The following is a 17,258-nucleotide window of genomic DNA, read 5'->3' as shown; positions in this document are numbered from 1 at the left end:
TTAGCTCCAGGGCCTGGGGGAAACAAAGTGTTCTCACTTGGCCTGGGTTGCTCAGATCCCCAGTGGAAAGGTGAGTCACAGAGGGAGGCTCTCTGCCTCTCTTACATACTGGGGATTCACTCATTTTTATTAGCCTGATACTGTCATGGAGGCTCTTTGCCAGTGTTCTCCTCTCCGAGATCTGGGGTGTCCTTCATAATTCTGGTGGATTCTTGTTTTTCTTCTTGAATTAAAGCTCACAAAGTTGATCTTTATGTACTATCTTGCTATTTTCAAGTAGCCTAGGTGTGCTAAAAGCCTCTAATCTACCATCTTGGAAAAAACAAACAAACTGTCAACTCTTGAGACTCTTGATTATTGATTATTATGGCCTAATTTTTAAACCAGATTAACTTTTGTCTGCCACTTAGTATGAATCAAGTTTAACATTTCAACAATTGTTTATTGCACAAAGATATAGTCATGGAGATACACACCCGGATAAGCATTTAAAGAATAAGAATTATCTCAATTGTTCAAACTAGGTCATAAAGGTACTATGAAATAGTTAATTATCAAATGCATTTTTTAGTTAGGTTTCAACATTTTTCTAGTACTGTGCTAAAGTTCTGAAGAAGATACAAAAGTCACATGAGGCCTTGTCATTATGTAACTTACAATTTACTTTTGGGTACAAAATTGTTATGTGTACATACATGTATGCATGTGTATATATAACACAAATAGCCCATGTTAAATGAGGTATGCTAATTTCAAATGTAAGCAGCTCAGAGAAGGAAGACAGCATTGGAAGTTTAAATGATCATGAAAATTTTAGACTTTGGATGGATGACAAGAGGAGAGAAAGGGAATTCTAGAATGTGAAAACAATATGAAAGGAAGGAGCTCTATGGCCTGATTGTCAACTCACTAGGAGGCATGCTCACCTAGATGGCTCAGATTTAAAAATCAAGCCAAATTGAACTTACCATCTTTTTTCTGAAACTCTCTTCTTCTATGTCCCATAATTCAGCAGGACCCTAGTATTTACCTAATTTGTTAGCCTGCCCAGCTAGGAGTCATCCTAAACTCTCCCATTCCTACTTCTTCTATTCTGTCATTCTTTCTATGTTCTGGGGCTGCTTTTTGAGAGCTCCCAGGATGCTCATTACCTCAAGGACTGGAATAAGCTCAAGATTGTTACTGACCCCACCTCCTACTACTGATTTAAATTCTTCTCTCTCATTATCTCCCTTTGAGAGGCTTTGCTCTTGAATTTCTCATCTTGGGCTAATGTTTTCAAATGAGTTAATTGATTTAGATTGACTACCCAACTCTAATCAGGCACTTCCTTGAGGTAAAACTTCTGGTTTAATTTCCTAGTTTCCTCACAAGACAGTCCATCTCTGTCCAGTCAGAATTGCTAGGATCAGAATCTGGTTAGTCTTGGTTTCTTAATCCCCTCTTGTTTATTCCTACTCTGTCTGCCTTAGTTTAGTGGTTCGTAATCTTTTGCCTGGTGTGGTAGATTGAGCTAATATGTTCAACAAGTGTTCATTCTCTCTTTCCTCACCCTGTGGGTAGAGTATCCTACTGCGTCCTGTAGACACTGAGCTTGGCCATGAGACTCTGACTGGTGGCAGGTGGATAGAAGAGATGCTGTGCTAGCTCTGAGTAGAGGCTTTAGGAGATATTGCATGTTTCTGCCCACCCCACTACCTCCGTGCACTCCTGTCATCCACCAATAGAAGAACAGAAAAGACATTGCTCCTTCATCATGAATTTTGAAATGGAAAACCCATGGAGCACACATGAGTCTGCCTATGTAGTCTAGAGCCAAGCCAAGCCTGGCCCAACCCAGCCAAGCTGAAACCGACCATGACTGACCCACAAACCTGTAAGTAAGAAACAAATGTTTGCTGTTATAAGCCACTAAGATTTTGAATTGTTGAATAAAACCTGACATATATTCCTGAATTTTTATAAAACCTCCTACCTCATCTTCCCAGTCTTACCTTCCTCCCATCTACCCTTCACATTAGATTAAACAAAAATTCTTCAATAGCTCCAATAGCTCCAATGTCCCACGGGATAAAAATCCAAAATGGAATAAGAGACCCTTACTTGCCCAGCCTCACCTCTATTTCTGTCTTGCATTTTCAGCTCTAGTTATACCTACCTACCTAATGTTCCTATAATTGACAATGCTTTCTCTCAGTGTCCTCTTTTGCAAATGCAGTCAACTGTTTCAAATACCTTTGCCCAGACCCCCTCCGTCTCCCACCTGATGGATGGGCTGATGAAGGGCTGTTGAAGCCCTTTCCCCCGCAAAACTTACAAGATTTAAGTGTTGCCACTTCTGGAGGGCCTTCCCTCACTCCTCTAAACTCTCAAAACTATTTGCCTAATTCCAAGAGAGCAGACTTTGTTTTGAAATAGATTATTTTTATACCTCCTTTTCAGCTTGATTGTGAACAATTTGCTGATAGGAAGTTTGTCTTTTCATCTTTTTATTTTCAGGACTTAACATTTGTTTCATGCATATTTTAGATACTCAATAAATGATGCTATGGATATTTAGCTGATTTTGAAATTTAATCTGCTTAATGTTCCTCTACTTGGTTGAACCACTTTCACTTAAGATACACACACCATGAATTTGGATTACCTTCTCTCTCACCAAGGTGTTACTTCTGGAACTATACTTGAAACATTAAGTAGACACAACCATGTAACCAATGCCCTGATCAACAAATAAAGCATTCCCAGCATCCTTCTTCTCTTACCAATCACTACAAACACTTCCCAGAGAATAAGTCTTTTTCTGACTTCTGTCACCATAGATCGTTTTGCCTATTTTAGAACAGTATGTAAATGGAAATAGAGGGTATGCCCACTTTCATGCCTGGCTTTTTTCTTGCTCAACATTGTAATTTGTGAGATTTGTTCAAATTATTGTGTATAGCAGTAGATCATTTTTATTGCTGTGTAGTACTCCCTAGTATAAATATATCACATTTTTTCCATTACACTGTTAATAGTTATTTAGGTTGTTGCCAGTTTTGGGATCTTATGAATAAAGGTGTCACAAACACATTTTTGTACATGTCTTTTGGTGCACATATGTGAATTTCTGCTGAGTAAAAACCTAGGAGTTGAATTTCTGGTTCATAGGGCATTTTATGTCTTCACCTATGGTAGCTACTTCTAGGCTCTTCTCCAAAGTGACTGTACCAAGAGTTCTTCTTCTTTTATATACTCACCAGCTCCTTGTCAGTCTTTTTACTTGTAATCATTCGGGTGGACATGTTGTGTCATTAATTTGCATTTCCCTGATGACTAATGACATTGAGCACTTAAAAATAGTTTTTTAAGGAAAAAAAAATGTTTTTTTCCTTTTTTTTTTTAACCATTTGGGTATCTTCTTTTGTGAAATCTCATTTTTCTTTTGGGTTATCTTTTTCTTATTTGTTTATATGAATTCTCTGAAACCAATTTGTTGGTATTTTGTTATACCATTTTTTTGCTTCTACCTTCCCAAGACAGATTGGCCTGTAATTTTCCTTTTTTATTATATATGTGTCAGCTTTTAGTGAAGGATATCCAGGTCTCATAAAATGAGTTGGAAAATGTTCTCTCTTTTTATATTCTTTGGAAAGTTTAATGTAAGGGTGGTGTTATTTCTAATTTCTTCTCTAGGAGTCAGTGAACATAGCACATGAGCAGATGAGCCCTGGAATCAGAGTGCTGGGACTGAATCCTGACTTGGCTACTTTCTTATCATGTCAACCTTGGGAAAGATACACAACCTATTTCTGCCTCAGCTTTCTCATCTATAAAATGGGGATAATGAAAATACTTTATAAAGTCTTTGTCAGGATCTTTGAGTCACATTTAGAATTCTCACTACATTTCTGGCACACAATAGGAGTTCAAAAATTATTATTTATCCATTTATTCAATGTTTTTGCATACAGTGCAGTCTTATTGAAGCTGAAGCTGTGTGTTTCTTATGGTGTTGGTTCAACAATAAGCATTCCATGGGTTGAGGAAGTAAGTGGAACCTTTCAAAGCAATGCCAAAATCAAATTCTTCTTTACACTTAGCCTTTCCTCAGGGATATTTTTTTCCTTTCCTTTTTCTCTATTTTGTGAAATGTCAGGGAAGAGACATAAGAAGCTTTCTGTGGAAATAGTACCCAGAGAAATACATGGGTCTCAGTCATGGTACTTTTTTGGGGTTTTGGCAATGTCCTAGGTGGGTGTGGGTCTACATGGCAAATATTCAGTGGTTAGAGGGGAGTTTGGACTTTTGATTTTTACTGCCTGGTAACTAACCTCAGAGATCTTTGGTTTTTCTTTTTAACAAAAAGAAGCCCAGCCTTCCCAGGGTGCGGTTTGAATTCCTGATTTGGTGGTTGTTCAGGGCTCTGAAAATTCTATGCAGCTTTAAAGCAATGATAGTTATTGCTATGCAAATCTTTTTTTTTTCCTTTTAGCCTTTGTGTCATTAAAAGGCCACTCAAGTGGAATGTTTGTTTTCAACTGGCTTATATCTCAGATTTAAGATACGTGATCTCTGATGAACTCTGAAACAATTAATACTACATCTTCATCAGAAAAACCACAGAAATTAGGGTTAAACAGGTTTTCTTGTGGTTTTCTGTAATCTTTTTCCAGCTGTATGGTTTCTCTGTCTGTTCTCCCTATGTCTTCTCTCAGACTGCTTTTTTGAGTTTGAAATGAATTATCCATTCCAGACCTCCCCTATCTATCCCCACCCCAACATATGCACATTCCTCCTCTTGCACAGTTCCTGACCTATAGTCCTTCATATAAGCGAGGAAAAAATAGAAAGATAACAACACTTCCATGGATTCGCATAGCTCACATGTGTCTGGTCTTCTGAGGAGAAATCGCTCCACTCAATAAATCCCATGATCCAGCCACAGAAATCTTTGCCATTTCAAAGAATAATTTTCATGATTCTGTGCTTTTGCTTAACCTCAGTTGTTCAAAATTCTACTCATCTTTCATAGGACTTTCATCAAATGTCGCCTTATTTGTGATGTCATTCTGATGTCAGAATGGGATTTTTCCTTTGGGTTCCTTTTGCATTTTGTTTATGCCCCTATTGTAATATTCCTTCAAATCCCAATTCGAAATCCTGGGTGTGCAAGCAATGTGATTTTATTTTTCTGTCACTAATTTGTATCTTTTATGGTTAAATCATAGATATTTCCCTCCTCCACTTCCAGGGATTTCATCTAAGTGTGGATGTGGTAGACACAGAATCAATGGCCCCAATTCTTCACCTTTCTCTTTACTGAATACCTTTGGACAAGGCTATCCTGAGCTCTTCACTCCAGATTCGGCCACGGGACTTAGTGGGATATTAGCAGGCATATATGTCAGTGGGATATTAGCAGGAGTAATGTGATTAGAGGTTTGAAACATATGCAGATTTGGATGTGCCGACCTTTGTACATTCACTGGCACCATACGAAAAACAAGCCTCAACTAGTCCACCAGTCCTAGAAAAAGGGTGAGAGACATGTCCAGCAGAATTTACCCCCATCACATCAGCCTAGATCAGCTAACTCCCAGCAAACCTGCAGACATGTTTGCTAAATAGTTCTTATTTTAAGACACTGAGTTTGGGATAGTTTGTTATGCAGCATTTTTCTAGCAAGAGTTAACATCTATTATGTAGATTTGGGGCAAGGTAATAGTATTTTAATAAGACTTTTATATTGTTTGATACATCTTTGTTCTCATCTTCTTTTTGGTCATCAATCCATTGAAATGGCTGTTACGTTTTTCTCATATTGACCAATAGGTCTTTAGTGCTCACTTCTCTCTTTCAGCAACTTCTGTTATTTTCCCATACCTCACTGGAGCATGGAACACTCAGGCTGTCCTGGACAGGTCTGTTATAGCTTAATTACCCTGCCCTATGTTAAGGTAGCTCTGAAGAACCTGTCAGCTCCCTGGGATTCACAGGAGAACTGAGACATAGTTTCCTCAATATTTAAGCTGATTACATATCTGAGGTTTCCATTGTTTTCTCTCCCTTTCCTAAGACTCAGCCCAGGGCAGATCTGGGTAGAGGGTAACAAATAGGGCCCCTAATCAGAGAAACCACCGAAGTGTAGATTTTTGTCACTTCTTCAACTCTTTTCTGTCCCAACCCTCAAACCCTTTATCTTTTTTGGGGCAGGAAAACTAATTCTAACTGATTATGTATTATTTTGCATCTATTGTTTATAGATATGTATGTAAAATTTGGGCCTCAAGTCCTTCAGAACTTTAACTTAGAAGTCTAGAATTTGGCCCTTTTTTTGATACAATTAATATGGTAAAGTCTTGTTGCCTGAATGGGGGTAGGTTATGGGGTAAAAGAGAATTCTTGAACAAAAACAAAACATATGTTAATATTGAAAAATAATTCTGTCACACATTCTATTGCCAACAAGAAGTAGAATCACTAATGACCTATGCCTTCAATTCAGCCCTCTGTCCTGAATTTACGACTTATGTATCCAAATGCTTACTTGAGACCTCCTCTTGGATGTCCTGCAGAGATCTCAAGGTCAGTATGTCTAAAATGGAACACATCCTTTTGCCTTGATTTAACCATTCTCCAGGATTCCCCATCACAATAGCTGGCATTAGCATCCACCCAATTGTCTGGAAAGACCTCTGGGAAACCTCCCTGACTTGTACCTTTTCTTTATACCTTATATCCCATCATCAATGTACATCCTACATTTCTTTCTCTCTATTCCCTCTGTCCAGGCTAATGAAATCCACCATCATCTCCTACTTGGGGTACTGTGACAGTCTCTTAAACAGTCTCTCCAATTCCAGCCTTTCTTCCCTGTAATCAATTCTCCATGCTGTAGCCATCTTCTAACAATAAAACCAGGTCATGTCAGGTCTGTACTATAAGTCTATCTATAACTTTCCACTGCATTTAAGATAGAATTTGAAACTCTTGATATGGCATATAAGGGGCCCTGTCTGACCTAGACCTTGCCTATGTCTTCAGCCTCATTTCTTGCCACTCCTACCCTAGGTCTTTTTGCTTGCATCAGACTCCCTTCTATATCTTGAATGAGCTATGCCCTTTTCATGTGTCTAGGTTTCTGCTCAAATCCTTTCTTTCCTAAAAGAGTCTTCTTCTCCACTCCATCTGTTCCCTGCTGCTGACACCACACCTACTTTTTCCTGGGTAATTCCCATAGTTCAATTTAAATTGTATGTCCTTTAGGATGCCTGTCCTGACTTTATCTGTCTTCTGTGATATACTTGCATATCATCCTGCTAATTTCCAAAACTCTCATCAAATTTCTAATTTTCTTTTCATTTAAATAAACTTTTAATTGAAGTATAGCATCACACAAAAATGTGAACAAATCATGAATGTATATATATATATAGAGAGAGAGAGAGATGAATTTTCACAGAATGTGCACAATACACGTTATCTCCCGTTCAGATAAAAAAATATAATATTACCAGCACTCCAAAAACCCCTTTGTTACCTCTTCCAGTAATAAGCTCCTTCAAGGTAACCAATATCTTGACTTCAAGCACCACAGATTAGTTTGTATTTTCTTGAACTTCACATAAATGAAACCATACAGTCTATATTTCTTGGGGTCTTCTTTGGCTCAATATTATGTTTGTAACATTCATAGTGTGAATGGCAATGGTCTTTCTTTCCTGTTTCTTTGAATGAATATACCGTGATTTGTTTAATCAATTCTACTGTTCATTGTCATTTGTGTCATTTATAATTTCTGGCTATCATGACTGCTGCTGCTATAATGAACATTCTTTTATGCTCGTATCTGCTTTTTATTTCTGAAAGATTTATGTATTTCTATTAGGTGTATTTCTAGGAGTAAATTTGCAGGGTCATGGGTAGGCATATGTTCAGTGTTAGTAGATACTGTCAAGCAGTTTCCTAAATGGGTTCTAGTAATTTAAACTCCCACTAGCCCCATGAATATATATACCCACTATGTGCCCACAGAAATTAAAAATTAAAATAAAATAAATAAAAAATAAACTCCCACCATCAATGTATGAAAATTTTAGTGACTTTGCATTCTTGTCAACATTTGGTATTGCCAATATTTTATTTAGTCATTCTGATGTGTGTATAGTGGTATCTTCATTGTGTTTTTATAAATTGCATCTCCATAATGGTGACTAATGAGGATGAATATCTTTTTATTGGCCATTTATATATCAGCCATTTATATATCTTCTTTTGTAAAATTCCTGTTCAAGTCTTTGCTCACTTTGTTATTGGGCTGCCTCTCCCACCACACTCCATTGATATGTTAGAGGTTTGTTTTATATTCTTTTTGTAATATATTTTGTGTATTTGTCTGTTGTTGAATATGTGTGTATTGCAAATATCATCTCCTAGTCTTTGGCTTACCTTTCACAGAATCTTCTGAGAACAGACGTTCTTAATTTTAATAAAGTATAATTTGTCAATATTTTTCTTTATGGATTTTCTGTCTTATTTAAGAAATTGTTATCTACCCCCAAATCATGACTTTATTCTCTTGTTTTTTTTTTCCTAGAAGCTTATTGTTTTATACTATTCATGTAAAAGTGATTTTTGTGTATGGTATAAAATAAGTACATCAAGATATATATCTTTAATATCCAGTTTATTGAAAAGACCATCCTTAGCATGTGTTAATTTTATCATAAATCAAGTATATATTTGTTGTTTTAACTTTAAACAAATTTTTGTTACACAAAGATTGTCACGTAATTGGATATTTCTCTACTTTGTACACAATTATTCTCATTCTCCACAGAAAGGCTGCTTAACTTCTCATCTGGTGGTGGCAAGCACTAAAATCCTGATTTCAACAGAATAGTAGTAAAAATGCCTCAATGATTTAAGTTGAAAGCAGTACATAGGTACATGGCTCTTTTATCCAGTATCAGGAATGTACAAATGACTTTTTATTCAAAAATACAAAATAAAATATCTGTAGGCATGGACAATGACAGCAGTAAACCACTACGTATTTTGTCAACTGAAACCAGTAACTGATGGTTTTAGTGATTTCTTTAACATCAGCCAGCCTTTTCTTCATTTTCTCCAACTGACTTCTCTGAAGTTTTTGGTAAGGAACACTGCCTTGGGTTTCCTGTCGCAGTTCATTAATAAAGGTAAAGCACTGTTCTAGGAGTTAGAACATACCACCTCCCATTCCATCCATTGCACCCATTCCAGGATCCTTCTCTTCTTTAGGAATTTCTGTGACTACAACTTCTGCTGTAGTTAAGAGAGAGGCCACACCAGAAGCATCCAATAAAGCAGTTCTCACAACCTTTGTTGCATCAATAATTCTTTTTTCCACCATATTCACAAAATCTCTGACCATAGCATCATAACCAAGTTCTGAGGAACTTTGCATAATTTTCTCAACTATCAAAGATACTTCAACACCTGCATTCTTAGCAATGGTCATTGCTGGAAATTTGAATGTTCTTTTAATAATTTATTTACCAATGTTTTGATCTTCATTAACTGGAATCAATGAGTCTAAGGCTGGAATGCACCGAACCAGGGCACGACCCCCTCTCAAAACAATGCCTTCTTCAACAGCAGCTCTTGTAGCATTAAGGGCATCTGTAACTCTGTCTTTCTTTTCATTCACTTCAGCATCACTTGTCCCACCAACCTTCAGCATAACTACTCCAACTGAAAGTTTTGCCTGTGTTCATTCAGTTTTTCCTTTTCATATTCACTAGTTGTGACATCTAACTGCTCAATAGTTTCTTGAACACATTTTTCAATTTGAGCCTTGTCACCTTTTCCTTTTAAAAGCATGGCATCCTCTTTGGTCACAATGACCTTTCCAACTTTTCCTAAGTCATGAGGCTGAACGTCCAGATTTAGGGTCAACCCCTCTTCTGCAAACACTGCATCACCAGTAACAATAGCCATATCTTTAAGCTGGTTGTTTCTATTGTCACCAAACCCTGGATCCTTGACTGCCACAACCTGAAGACCAACCTTTAGCCTATTCAAGACGAGTGTACTTAGAGCTTCTCCATTAACGTCTTCAGCAATTATGACCAAGGCTTACAGTAAGCATTGGCAATTTCAAGAGCAGGTACAATGGACTGGACACTAGAAATTTTCTTCTCACTCAGCAGAACATAGGCATCCTGGAATTCACATTTCTGACCTTTTGATGTATTAATTAAGTATGGAGAAATATAGCCTCAATCAAACTTCATGCCTTCAATAATTTCCAATTCATCATTCAGTACTTTTCCCATTATTTGCTGTGATGATACCTTTGCTTCCAACCTTTTTCTTTGCATCAGAGATGATATTGCCAATTTCTTTGTCTCCATTTGCAGAAATTGTAGCAACCCGTGCAGTTTCTTCAGGGGTGGTCACAAGTTTAGACTGCTTTTTTAGTTCAGTGATTATAGCACCAACAGCTAACATCACACCTCTCCTGATTTCCACCGGATTAGTACCTTTGCTAATCTTCTCAAAGCCTTCCTTGGCAATAGAGCGTGACAGTGCAGTAACAGTGGTAGTGCCATCCACAGCCTCTTCATTTGTGTTATTGGCAACATCTTGAACAAGTTTAGCTCCAGTATTTTTATATTTATCCTTTAAGTCAATTGACTTTGCAATAGTCACACCATCTTTTGTTACTTTAGGACTTCCCCAGCTCTGTCTGCTCAATAATCACTGTTCTTCCCTTTGGCCCCATTGTAACGGCTACAGCATGGGCTAAAAGGTCTACACCTTGAAGCATTAAGGCTCAGGCATCTGCACCAAAATTATCTTTGGCATAAGCCTGAGTGAGATGAGGAGCCATTACCCTGGACACCGGTCTTATCTGGCAAAAGACTGTGGGTAAACGAAGCATTTCTGCGGGGCGGCGGCAGTGTGTGCGCTTGGTGAGGCAGGTCGTTGGCAGTCAGTGAGGGAAGTATATATTTGTTTCTGAGCTATGTCTTTTGTTTCATTGTCCTATTCGCCTAATGACTAATTAAAAGTCCTTTCTTCTACTTTGAACTACATGTTTTATAAAGGCTGGAGTGGTGTGTATTTCTTATTAAATAATGTATTCTTATTTATTATAATAGTGCCTGACACCTTGGTTGGGACTTACTACAGTTTTGATGAACATTGAATTAATAGCCATCCTTCATAAGCAGCTTAAATGATCAAATATTGAATAGAAGTGCTGAAAGTGGGCAACTTTGTCTTTTTCTGATCTTACTGGAAAAGCTTTCAGCTTTTCACCATTGAGGGTGATGTTAGCTGTGGGCTTATCCTATATGTCTTTTATTATATTGAGGTACCTTCCTTCTATACATAACTTATTGACAATTTTTAACATAAAAGGATTATGAATTTTGTCAAATGCTTTTTCTGCATGTACTGAGATGATAATATAATTTTTGTATTTTATTCTGTTAATGTGGTGTATCACATTTATTGAGTTGAGTATGTTGAATAATCCTTGCTAGGATAGGGATAAATCCTACTTGATCAAGAAATATTATTTTTTAAATGTGCTATTGAACTTGGTTTGTTAGTATTCTTTTGAGGATTTTTGCTTCCGTGTTTATCAGGGATATTGGTCTGTAATTTTCTTTTCTTGCAATGTCCTTTTCTGGCTTTGGCATCAGGGCGAAGTTGGTCTAATAAAATGTGTTTGGAAGTGTTCCCTCCTTTTCAAGTTTTAAAAGGAGTTTAAGAAGAAATTGTATTAGTTTTTCTTTAAATGTTTGGAAGAATTTGCCATGAGGCTATCTGGTTCTGGGCTTTTCTTTGATGAGTTAGTGATTCAAGCTTTCTACTTGTTATTGGTCTATTGAGATTTTCTATATCTTTATGATTCAGTCTTGGTAGGTTGTATGTTTCTAGGAGTTTATCCGTTTCTTCTAGGTTAGCTAATTTGTTGACACAGAATTATTCATAATAGTTTCTTATGATCCTTTGTATTTCTGTGGTATGAGTTGTAATGTCACCTCTTTCATTTCTGATTTTAATTATTTGAGTCTCTTTCTTAGTATAACTAAGTTTTTAAAAAATCTTGTAGTTTTATAGATTCTTTTTTAGTCTTTATTTCATTTATTTCTGTTCTGACTTTTATTATTTCCTTTCTTCTGCTGACTTTGTGCTTAGTTTTTTTTTTCCTAGTTCCATAACATATAATGTGAGGTTGTTTATTTGACATCTTTCTTCTTTTTTGATGTAAGTGCTTTTTGCTATAAACTTACCTTTTAAAACTGCTTTGGCTGCATCCCAGAAGTTTTGGGATGTTGTGTTTTTATTTTTGTTTGTGTGAGGATATTCTGAAATTTACCTTTTAATTTCTCATTTGACCCGTTGGTTGTTCCTGATCATGTTTTTAAATTTCTACATATTTTTAAATTTTTGAGATTGTTTATGCTATTGATCTCTAGTTTTATACCATTGTGGTGAAAGAAGATACTTTATATGATTTAAATCTTATTACCTTTGTTAAGATTTGTTTTATGACCTAACAAATTATCCTGAAGAATATTTTATGTGCATGTGAGAAGAATGTGCATTATGTTGCTTTTGGATGGAATGTTCTATATATGTCTGTTAGGTTAATTTGGTTTAATGTGTAGTTCAAGTCCAAAGTTTTCTTATTGATTATCTGTCTGAATGATCTGTCTATAGTGAAAGTAAAGTATTGAGGTACCCTACTATTATTGTATTGTAGTCTCTCTCTCCCCTCAGATCATTTAATATTTGCTTTATATATGTAGGTGCTCTGATATTGGGTGTATATATTTATAATTCTTATGTCATTTTGATGAACCGACCCCTTTATCATTATATAATAACCTTCTTTGCCTCTTTTTATCGTCTTTGACTTGATAATATTTTGTCTAAGTATAGCTACTCCTGATCTCTTTTGGTTTCCATTTAGTAGAATATCCTTTTCCATCTCTTCACTTTTAGTCTATTTGTGTCCATAAAGGTGGAGTGAGTTTCTTGTAGGCAGCATATTGTTGGGCCTTGGTCTCTAAAAAATCTATTCAGCCACTCTAAAGCTTCTGATTGAAGAATATAATCCATTTACATTTAAAGTAATTATTTATAGGTAAGGATATACTATATACTACTGCCACTTTGTTATTCTTTTTCTGGTTGTTTTATAGATCTTTTGTTCATTTTTTCCTTTCTTACTGTTTTTGTTCATGGTTTGATTGTGTTGATCTTCTATGGTGGTGTGTTTTGAATACCTATTGTTATATTTTTTGTATCTACTATAGGTTTTTGCTTTGTGGTTACCACTAGGCTTGCATGAAACATCTTATAGTTATAGCAGACTATTTTAAGCTGATAACCACTTAACTTTGCTTACAAAAACTCTACATTTTTACTTCCCCCACTTATATTTAATATTTTTCATGTCATAATTTACATCTTTTTGTAACCTGTATCTCTCTACAAATGATTGTAGCTATAGTTATTTATTTATTTTTTAATTATACTTTAAGTTCTAGAGTACATGTGCACAACTTGCAGGTTTGTTACCTAGGTATACATGTGCCATGTTGGTTTGCTGCACCCCTTAACTCGTCATTTACATTAGGTATTTTTCCTAATGTACCCCTACCCCTACCCCCCATCCCACAACAGGCCCCCATGTGTGATGTTCCCTACCCTGTGTCCAAGTATTCTCATTGTTCAGTTCCCACCTATGAGTGAAAACATGTGGTGTTTGGTTGTCTGTCCTTGTGATAGTTTGCTCAGAATGATGGTTTCCAGCTTCATCCATGTCCCTGCAAAGGACATGAACTCATCCTTTTTTATGGCTGCGTAGTATTCCATGGTGTATATGTGCCACATTTTCTTTTTTTTTATTATACTTTAAGTTTTAGGGTACATGTGCACAACGTGCAGGTTAGTTACATATGTATACATGTGCCATGGTGGTGTGCTGTACCCATTAACTCGTCATTTAATATTAGGTATATCTCCTAATGCCACCATTTTCTTAATGCAGTCTATCATTGATGGACATTCGGGCTGGTTCCAAGTTTTTGCTGTCGTGAATAGTGCCACAATAAACATACGTGTGCATGTGTCTTTATAGTAGAATGATTTATAATCCTTTGAGTATATACTCAGTAATGGGATTGCTGGGTCAAATGGTATTTCTGGTTCCAGATCCTTGAAGAATTGCCACACTGTCTTCCACAATGGTTGAACTAGTTTACACTTCCACCAACAATGTAAAAGTGTTCCTATTTCTCCACGTCCTCTCCAGCATCTGTTTCCTGACATTTTAATGATCACCATTCTAACTGGTGTGAGATGGTATCTCACTGTGGTTTTGATTTGCATTTCTCTGATGGCCAGTGATGATGAGCATTTTTTCGTGTGTCTGTTGGCTGCATAAATGTCTTCTTTTGAGAAGTGTCTGTTCATATCATTTGCCCACTTTTTGATGGGGTTGTTTTTTTTTCTTGTAAATTTGTTGAAGTTCTTTGTAGATTCTGGATATTAGCCCTTTGTCAGATGGGTAGATTGCAAAAATTTTCTCCCATTCTGTAGGTTGCCTGTTCACTCTGATGGTAGTTTCTTTTGCTGTGCAGAAGCTCCTCAGTTTAATTAGATCCCGTTTGTCTATTTTTGGCTTTTATTGCCATTGCTTTTGGTGTTTCATTCATCAAGTCTTTGCCCATGCAAAGACTTGTTATTGTCCTGAATGGTATTGCCTAAGTTTTCTTCTAGGGATTTTATGGTTTTAGGTCTAACATTTAAGTCTTTATTCCATTTTGAATTAATTTTTACATAAGGTGTAAGGAAGGGATCTAGTTTCAGCTTTCTACATATGGCTAGCCAGTTTTCCCAGCACCATTTATTAAATAGGGAATCCTTTCCCCATTTCTTGTTTTTGCCAGGTTTGTCAAAGATCAGATGGCTGTAGATGTGTGGTGTTATTTCTGAGGCCTCTGTTCTGTTACATTGGTCTGTATATCTGTTTTTGTATCAGTACCATGCTGTTTTGGCTACTGTTGCCTTGTAGTATAGTTTGAAGTCAGATAGCATGATGCCTCCAGCTTTGTTCTTTTGGCTTAGGATTGTCTTGGCAATGCAGGCTCTTTTTTGGTTCCATATGAACTTTAAAGTAGTTTTTTCCAATTCTGCGAAGAAAGTCGTTGGTAGCTTGATGGAAATGGCATTGAATCTGTAAATTACCTTGGGTTGTATGGCCATTTTCACGATATTGATTCTTCCTATGCATGAGCATGGAATGTTTTTCCATTTGTTTGTGTCCTCTTTTATTTCGTTGAGCGGTGGTTTGTAGTTCTCCTTGAAGAGGTCCTTCACATCCCTTGTAAGTTGGATTCCTAGGTATTTTATTCTTTTTGTAGCAATTGTGAATGGGAGTTCCCTCATGATTTGGCTCTCTGTTTGTCTGTTATTGGTGTATAGGAATGCTTGTGATTTTTGCACATTGATTTTGTATCCTGAGACTTTGCTGAAGTTGCTTATCAGCTTAAGGAAATTTTGGGCTGAGATGATGGAGTTTTCTAAATATACAATCATCTCATCTGCAAACAGGGACAATTTGACTTCCTCTTTTCCTAATTGAATACCCTTTATTTCTTTCTCTTGCCTGATTGCCGTGGCCAGAGCTTTCAACACTATGTTGAATAGGAGTGGTGAGAGAAGGCATCCTGTCTTGTGCCAGTTTTCAAAGGGAATGTTTCCAGTTTTTGCCCATTTAGTATGATATTGGCTGTGAGTTTGTCATAAATAGCTCTTATTGTTTTGAGATACCTTCCATCAGTACCTAGTTTATTGAGAGTTTTCAGCATGAAGGTCTGTTGAATTTTGTCAAAGGCCTTTTCTGCATCTATTGAGATAATCACGTGGTTTTTGTCTTTAGTTCTGTTTATGTGATCGATTACGTTTATTGATTTGCGTATGTGGATCTGGTCTTGCATCCCAGGGATGAGGCCGACTTGATCATGGTGGATAAGGTTTTTGATGTGCTGCAGGATTTGGTTTGCCAGTATTTTATTGAGGATTTTTCATTGCTGTTCATCAGGGATATTGGTCTAAAATTCTCTTTTCTTGTTGTGTCTCTGCCACGCTTTGGTATCAGGATGATTCTGGCCTCATAAAATGAGTTAGGGAGGATTCCCTCTTTTTCTATTGATTGGAATAGTTTCAGAAGGAATGGTACCAGCAGCTCCTCTTTGTACCTCTGGTAGAATTCGGCTGTGAATCTGTCTGGTCCTGGACTTTTTTTGGTTGGTAGGCTATTAATTATTGCTTCAATTTCAGAGCCTGTTATTGGTCTATTCAAAAATTCAACTTCTTCTTTGTTTAGTTTTGGGAGGGTGCATGTGTCCAGGAATTTATCCATTTCTTCTAGATTTTCTAGTTTATTTTCATAGAGGAGTTTATAGTATTCTCTGATGATAGTTTGTATTTCTGTGGGATCAGTGGTGATATCATCCTCTTCATCACATTTTGTTGCGTCTATTTGATTCTTCTCTCTTTTCTTCTTTAATAGTCTTGCTAGCAGTCTTTCAATTTTGTTGATCTTTTCACAAAACCAGCCCCTGGATTCATTGATTTTTTTGAAGGTTTTTTTGTGTCTCTATCTCCTTTAGTTCTGCTCTGATCATAGTTATTTCTTGCCTTTTGGTAGCTTTTGAATTTGTTTGCTCTTGCTTCTCTAGTTCTTTTAATTGTGATGTTAGGGTGTTGATTTTAGATCTTTCCTGCTTTCTCTTGTGGGCATTTAGTGCTCTAAATTTCTCTCTACACATTAATTTAAATGTGTCCCAGAGATTCTGGTACGTTGTGTCTTTGTTGTCATTGGTTTCAAAGAACATTTTTATTTCTGCCTTCATTTCATTATTTACCCAGTAGTCATTCAGGAGCAGGTTGCTCAGTTTCCATGTAGTTGTGTGGTTTTGAGTGAGTTTCTTAATCCTGAGTTCTAGTTTGATTGCACTGTGGTCTGAGAGACAGTTTGTTGTGATTTCTGTTCTTTTACATTTGCTGAGGAGTGCTTTACTTCCAATTATGTGGTCTATTTTGGAATAAGTGCATGTGGTGCTGAGAAGAATGTATATTCTGTTGATTTGAGGTGGAGAGTTCTGTAGATGTCTATCAGGTCTGCTTCGTGCAGAGCTGAGTTCAAGTCCTGGATATCCTTGTTAATCTTCTGTCTCATAGATTTGTCTAATATTGACAGT

The 17,258-nt window shown here is 36.6% G+C and overlaps 1 long non-coding RNA gene and 1 pseudogene across 1 annotated transcript in view; one reads left to right on the top strand and one right to left on the bottom strand.

Moving 5' to 3' along the window:
• The first annotated feature begins 849 nt into the window (after nucleotides 1-849).
• Nucleotides 850-17,258, top strand: part of LOC129059093 (uncharacterized) — a 35,565-nt gene continuing 19,156 nt past the window's right edge. Inside the window, exons 1-2 of the long non-coding RNA XR_008524789.1 lie at nucleotides 850-1,418; nucleotides 1,564-1,876. This is a non-coding gene — a long non-coding RNA (uncharacterized LOC129059093). The remainder of the gene's footprint in view (nucleotides 1,419-1,563; nucleotides 1,877-17,258) is intronic.
• Nucleotides 9,194-10,912, bottom strand: LOC100462561 (60 kDa heat shock protein, mitochondrial-like; annotated as a pseudogene).

This window comes from Pongo abelii, chromosome 3 (assembly GCF_028885655.2).
Source record: "Pongo abelii isolate AG06213 chromosome 3, NHGRI_mPonAbe1-v2.0_pri, whole genome shotgun sequence".
Lineage (NCBI taxonomy): Eukaryota > Metazoa > Chordata > Mammalia > Primates > Hominidae > Pongo > Pongo abelii.
This window is presented reverse-complemented; position numbering and strand designations above follow the sequence as displayed.